The sequence below is a fragment of the Cavia porcellus genome, unplaced genomic scaffold (assembly GCF_034190915.1).
Source record: "Cavia porcellus strain 051 isolate PalLab524CR breed Dunkin Hartley unplaced genomic scaffold, mCavPor4.1 scaffold_26, whole genome shotgun sequence".
NCBI classification, from domain to species: Eukaryota; Metazoa; Chordata; class Mammalia; order Rodentia; family Caviidae; genus Cavia; species Cavia porcellus.
Genome location: NW_026947509.1, coordinates 17988083 through 17995400, shown reverse-complemented (window position 1 = coordinate 17995400; position 7318 = coordinate 17988083).

Below are 7318 nucleotides of genomic sequence, written 5' to 3'. Positions count from 1 at the left end.
GCATGGAGATCCAGAAGCCAAGGAGGCAGTCAAGGGATTTTGAAGTTAAAAAAAAAAAAAATTTCTTCCTCATTTGCAATTTCTAAGCGGGATAGAATTAACCTGCGGAATAAAGGACCTGGGGCATCCTCGGGGTGTTTGCAGTATAAACGCTTCCTGAGAACACTGTGGACAGCTGAGTCCTGGAAGCCGCTGCACCATCTGGTGGCTTCCAGTTCCTGTTCCCTCGCAGGTCCCCTCTCATCAGCACTGCACTGCCACCGCTGCACGAGGACAGCAGGCGCCACGGGGCGGGGGGGCCAGTGGCCAGAGGTGCAGGGTACGTACGGCTGAGGCGGGAGGGGTTCTCAAAGCTCCCGAAAATAATGCTGGAAAAGATGGCGACAGCAGTGCCAGTTTTCAGTCTCCAAATTCCAGCATAGCAGCAGTTAGCAAAATCGAAAGCTGACAGGCAACGCAAACCTTGGTGACACGTCAGTCCAAGATGTAAATGGTTAAAATGAGCCAAGGGCCCCGAGGACACAGGTGACAGTGTCCAGGCGAAGCAGGTAGGAGGAGGATGTGGAGCAGCAAGCTGGGGGAGACGGGGGCCTGCGGAGCCTGAGGCCCCGGTCCCTGTGACCCGAGAGGAAGGGGGACGTTCACCAAGTTTGCTCCTTCCAGGGCCCAGCTCCCCATAGAGCAGGGTTTCAGCTTCGAGCCTTTCCACCACCGTTTTCACTATGCAGAATCCCCAAGAACTGTCCCATGACTCCTCCATTTCTACAGAACTCTCAGGGGGGACTTTGACAGCGATCGCACTGAATTTCTCTGTGGCTTGCTTTGCATTGTGGACTTTCAACAATAGAAGTGGCCTAAGGTAGGCTCCGGGGTCGCTTTCCAGTTATCTGTGTCCTCTTTCATTTCTTCCAGCCATGTTTTGTGGTCGTGAGGGTACAAGTCCGCCGCCTCCTTGGTCAGGCTCCTTCCTAAGTACAGCCCTTAACTCTTTTGGGTGCTGTTGTAAACAGGGTTGTACTCTTGATTCCCTTTCAGCTGGCCATTCTTAGTCTCCCAAAGTTGGCCTGAGGTGATCTCTATTGAGGACTTGTACACATGCATGCACACACAGACACACACACACACCGTGACTTGGCCTCTCCACCCTCTCTTCTGCCAGATTCTCTGCCCGCCTCAGGGTCTCCAGTTCTCCATTGTGGAGCATAGGAGACTCCAAGGAATCCTGGGTACTTCTGCACACCGCCCCTGCCATGGCTGGACAGGGAATCTGTGGTCCCCCAGGACAGGCAGGACAAGCAGGTCTCTGTCCCCTGGTATCCTACCACTCAGCCTCGAGGAGTATGAAAGGCCCACAGGCCCCTGAGCTCTTCTGTGAGACCCAAGGCCTGCATCTCATTTTGGCCAATCTCATCTACTGTTCTGTCCCCAGAATGGAGAGTTTAAAAATCAGGCATGCTGGTGCACATCTGTAATCCCAGTCCTGGGGAAGCTGAGGCAGGAGGATTGCGGTGAATTCAAGGCCAACTCAGGCTACACAATGAGTTCAAGCCCAGCCTTAACAAGAGAAAGGAGAGAGAGAGAGAGAGAGAGAGAAGGGAGGCTTTTTTCTCTGACAGAGAAATACTGACTTAACCAATATCCTGCATTTTCTGCCTGGCATCTCCAGTCCAAATGCGTTCAGAGAAACCAAAATAAGTGGTGGCACAGTTTCCACCGGACGGGCGCTGTGCTGCAGGCAGGACCAGCGCGGAAGCCAAGGCTGCGGCCTGGCAGGGCTGAGGGCAGAGCAGACAGAAGAAGCTGCTCTCTCCTTTGAGGCTTCCTACTTATTCTGACACCTATATACGTCACTGTTATGTATAAAATACATCTGCAAAGAAGAACAGTGTGCAGGGGGCTTGAAGGCCAGACTGCATTGTGCTTGTCTGGTTACGAGTTGAGAGCGGGTAGAATATTTCCGTGTTTGCTGACAGTATTTACTGTGAAAGTGTTGGCAGAGCTGGCTTTTACTGGGGCTTCCTTATTACCACGGCTGCCCTCAGAGCCGGGCACGACACTGCTCACCATCACAATCGAGAAGATTGGCCTGAAGGACGCCGGGCAGTGCATCGATCCTTACATTACAGTCAGCGTAAAGGGTAACGAGTTGGGTTTTCCCTCTCACATTACTCCTAACTTACCGCACTTTTTTGAGGCATGTCTTGTATCTATGACAACTCATTTTAATTCACTTTACAATGAGGCAGAATTTCTGCAAGAAATGTCGCTCCATCACTAACCATTTCTGATGAGTTTACTGAAAATAGTTTCCTTTTCCTTTTTGGTAATTTGCACCCTTGCTTTGGAGATTGTCTGTCTTTTGTTCTCAAATTTACTGTGACAGCCTTTTCTTTGGCACGCGCGCTTTCATGAGCCCTGTCTGCGGTATGCAGCAGTTCCCTTCCTTGCCAGGCGTTGGTCTGTGTGTGTGTGTTTGTGTGTGACAAGGCTCCATTCTCTCCCTGTACCCCATCTCCCCGCCCCAGCCTCTAGCTCATCTTGCTGTTCTTCTGACTCTGGGGTGCTGACCAGAACCACACAGTCTCCCTGCCAAGGGCTTCTGCCCTGTGAAGGTTGTCAAGCCCTTACCTCCTTGGCTGAGCCCTGTGCTCTGTCTTCCCACCCTCCTGTCCCTGAGGCTTCTGACCCCAGGCCCATGGGAGCACCAGGCCTTCAGGGCATCTTTAGTGGGGACAGGGAAGCAGGTGCAGCCCAGCAGCATCCAGCCCATGTGGACCCTGGGCACCTCTGCCGTACTGAGGAGGTGACAGGCATCTGCTTGGTACTTGCCCTCACCCTCTCTGGTGCAGCAGTGCACTTATCCCAGAAGAGAGAGGCCAGCGCTTACACTCTTTTGTTGCTGCTGAACATATTTGTACATCACTGAAGTATTTTTAAAAAATAGTTACTGGTTGTCAGGTCTGTAATCCCAGCTGCTCAGGCAGCTAAAGCAGCAGGATCACTTGAGCCCAGGGGTTTGAGACTGGTCTAGGAAAGACAGTGAAACCTGATGCTAAAATATAAAAAAACAAAACAAGTCATTCCATTATCCAGAAATAACTGCGCAATACAAGTGTATTACTTTAATCTGTAGTTGGAGGCAAATCAGGAAACATCGAGGCTGAAGTTAACTGGAGAGAACTTTTATCAGTCCTAGAAATAAGCACAGACCCATAGGAGAAAAAGGAGTTCAGCCATAGAGCAAACGTGACTGCACTGTGCTGCGATGCTGACTTCTGGCATTGCCTCTCGGCTGAGATGGACACTACAGGACGCGCTCGGCTCCATGCTCTCAACTGGCTGTTGGCAGAGCCGTGTAACCCAGTTGGAAATGTGTGCTGTAGTACACAGGAGCACTTCATGGTGACGCAGTGCATGCTGAGCTGCTTTTGCACAGCTGCTGAACTGGGCCATGCCTGAAGGGCGGAAATAGGCCATTGGGCTAACTTAGGTGCCCTGAGACACCTATGTAACGAACAGTATATGACCACCGAACAGTATATGAACACTGAGCAGTCTTGAAGGGAAATCGTATATTGATTAACTGGGATTCCTGATCCTGGACATTACAACCCACATGATGAGTTAGTTTCCTTCTTGTGGTTTTAGATGTTATAGTAACTGTAACCAGAACTTCAGTGGTGTACATGACTTTTTCTTTTTTTTTTTTTTTTTTTTTTGTCTTTTTGAGACAGGGTCTCTCTATGCAGTTCAGGCTGACCTTGAGCTCACTTTGTAGCCTAGACTGATCTTGAACTCACAATGATCCTCCTGCCTCAGCCTCCTGAGTGCTGGAATTACAGGCCTGAGCCACCACGTCTGGCCATGACATTTTACTTACTGATGAAACGTTCTGTTGGAGGTTCTCATGTCCATTTTTGGTTCTTGACCTAAATATAACAAGGAAATTCTGAAAATGTTAATTTAAATCTCTTTCCAAGTCATGCAGGTGATCAGTATTAGAAATTAGGGCCAGAGCTACATTTTCACAAATCATGTGTACTGCAGGTTTTTTTTGCACCAGAAGTGGAGGGCTGTCCTGTAGGGGCATCCGCTCTTAACCATGCAGACCACGCTGTGTCTGCCTCCTGCTCTGCACTCATCGGGCCAGGGAGGGTGTGCTCCCTACTCCAGAAGTCTCCTGCCCTGACCCATGCAGTTTCCTGCACACCAGCAGCAAGCGGCAGTCTGTTCTCCAGGAGCCCCTGCAGGCCTCTGTGGTTTCTTGACACTCCTCAGTGTGTGCCTGCAAGCGTCCTGACAGAGAAGCCTATTTCTCTCTAGATCTGAACGGCATAGATTTGATGCCTGTGCAGGACATGCCTGTGGCTTCAAGAAAGGAGTACACATATGTCCATTTCAACGTGGACATCAAGCTCCAGAAGCATGTGGAGAAGCTGGCCAAAGGTATCTGTGGGATGCGGGTTTTGGCCAGCTGGCACACCTTGGTGTATGAGCACAGTGTGGTGTGGTGCGGCACAGGTCGTGCCTGGCACGTCTGTGTCCTGTGGGTGTCGGGAGACACTGACTTGAGAAATTTGAATCTGTGAGTACTTTGTAAAAAACGAGGGAACTAGGAATCACGTGATCCAGTTGTACAGTCGCCCTGGAAATGCTCTTTGGTATGAGATTTCATTGCCTTCTGCAGCAAGTGGGAAGTCTCTTCATGTTGAGAGTGGGGCAGAGGGCACTTCTGCAGGTCCCCACGGCCTCACTGGCCTGTCCTGGGGCTGCTGGCCCTGGCAGGTCATTGTTGGGAAACTGGACGAAGACAGCACACGTTTCTGAAGCACCCAGATTACGTTTCCGTGTTCGGTGTTCACTAGAGTGCAGTGCTGCTGCCGGCCAGCCTCGTGTTTACTTGGAAAAATTAGAACGGGATAAACAGTTTGAATCCCAGCCTCAAAAATACTGAATTTGGAGATTTTTGTTTGAGGAGAAAGAGATGCTTCAGTGTAAGAAACGCTCTATTGCCTGTTGCTTGCAGTACACAGTGCTTTGGGCTCTGCTGAGCTGTGACATCTTCACATTCCTCTTCTTGTATTTGATGTCTGTACTCAGTGACTGTGCTAACGCAAGTAACTGACCTCGGGTCAGCCTGGCTCAGAGACCTGTGCTGTGCTCGTACAGCGAGGTGGTGTGGTCAGAAGCAGCGCTTGGACCCGGCAGTTTGGGGGCTGCCACACTAGGTTAGAGTCGCAATACCACACCACACTGGACACAGGTCACTTTGTCAAATCCTGCCTGTCCCTCTGTTCCCTGCGGTGGTAAGTGAGAACGCTTGGATCCAGGAGGACAAGCTGGCCATGGTTCACCAGCTTGTGTGTTTCCCCCCTCAGGTGCAGCCGTCTTCTTTGAATTCAAGCACTACAAGCCCAAGAAGAGGTTCACCAGCACCAAGTGCTTCGCCTTCATGGAGATGGGCGAGATCAAACCCGGGCCGATTGTGTTTGAACTGTAAGTGGCATGTGGATGGCTGAGTGCTGTTCTCAGGTGTCCTCCCAGCCCCGCTTCCCTGTTGGATGATCTTGCAGATCAGTCACCAGGTATTCTAAACAATGCTCTCTTTTGTGATTACAGCTACAAGAAACCCACCGACTTTAAAAGAAAAAAATTACAGTTATTGGCCAAGAAACCACCTTATCTTCACCTGCATCAAACTTTGCATGAGGACTGATCCTCACCTGAGTACCCTGGAACTCCTGTGAATCTTACCAGCCAGTAGCAAGTGCCACAGCTCTGTAGGATCTTCACAGTCTTGGGCAGGAAGTGGGCACAGGCTGTGCCCACCCAGCAGGCCAGCGAGTACCTGGCACGGCCGCAATTTGGAACCAAGTCTGGCGTGTTGCAGAGCAAGTCCCCTTTGGACCTAGGCTTACTGTAGGTGCCGGACCATGCTCTTCTCTGTTAATTGTGTGATCCATAGTCTGTTTTATAATTCGCCTCAAATCCTACCCGGCTTCCCAAAACAGTGCAGCTGTGAGAGGCGTGATTATATTCAGACCCCACACAGCAACAAGAATGTGCTTGAGTTTACACACCTGCTCCCTGGGGCCGGGTTGTGTGGAGCGGCCCCCCGAGTGGGATGGGCTGCTGGACTTCTGGCTCTGACGTCCTGTGTAGAATAGCGTGCCTTGCCCAGATCAGTGTCCCCAAGTGGTGGCTGTGATTTCTTTTCCCAGAGAACCAGATTATTTTTCTGAAGGTGACATATTTTAATCGTGTTGATCACCTGTTTTACATCACATTGTTATTTTTTCTGATGATTTTAGAGTTAACATTGGAAGCATCTCAGAATAAACACACCTTTTTAGATGGGTTTCAAGTGTCTTAAATCATGTCATCTGAAAATAACTGTGTCCAGTATAAATGAGATACTGCAGAAATAAATGCTGTTTATCTGGCAAGTGATTGTGAAACTTCAAACCTGCATATCTTTTCTTAGTGATGAGTATGGAAAATCAGCAGACGTTTTAATTTTTTTAAATATCAATAGCTAGGATTGCCATTGATTTCCTGTTTAGATATATTGGCATTTATCCATACAAAAATGCGTAGGTTAGCAGTGTTTTAAAGTTTTGACAGTTTACATTACTTTTAAGAGGCATAAATAAAATTTTCATAGCACACACAAGGTAAATACTAGACACACAACATTGAAATTTTGATATTCACTATTTTAAACCCATGGTGCGTAAGGGTGCAGTGCTGGTTTCTGCCTGTTTTATGCTGGTGTCGGGGCCCTGGTCACACCGTTCAGCGTGTTTGCCTCCGACTGAGGTGACCGTGGCCCATGTGCCTCAGAGTTCTGCTCCATTCTGGTGTCCCTGAGGCCACCTCCGCTCACTGGGTGTGTGCTGACCAAATGGGAGGGCCTGACAGAATGCTTAGTCCACTTCAGCCTTGCCTTTCATCTTGCCTGGATAAAAGGCAACCACCGCAGTGATTCAGTCCACAGTACCTCCAGGGCATGAACAACTGGCCTTAATAAGTTGATTTTTCCCTCTTAGTTCTTAAACTCTCCAGTGTCTGATACCCAGGCTGTGGGCTCCTCGGGGTGGGGCGAGAGCCATCCCTGTTGTCTCCACATGCCCTCAGAGGAGTGTGGTGCAGTCTCTGCCCTGTGGGGTCCTCATTTCCTTTGGTTTGATGTTGCTGGGACCTAAAAACATAAGCTTGGAAACCCACTATTAAAATGTAGCCCAATGGCCGTGTCATGCTCCTTTAATGAGGGCCGCAAGGCACAGTGCAGGGCTGGTTCTTGCACAGCTGAACATGC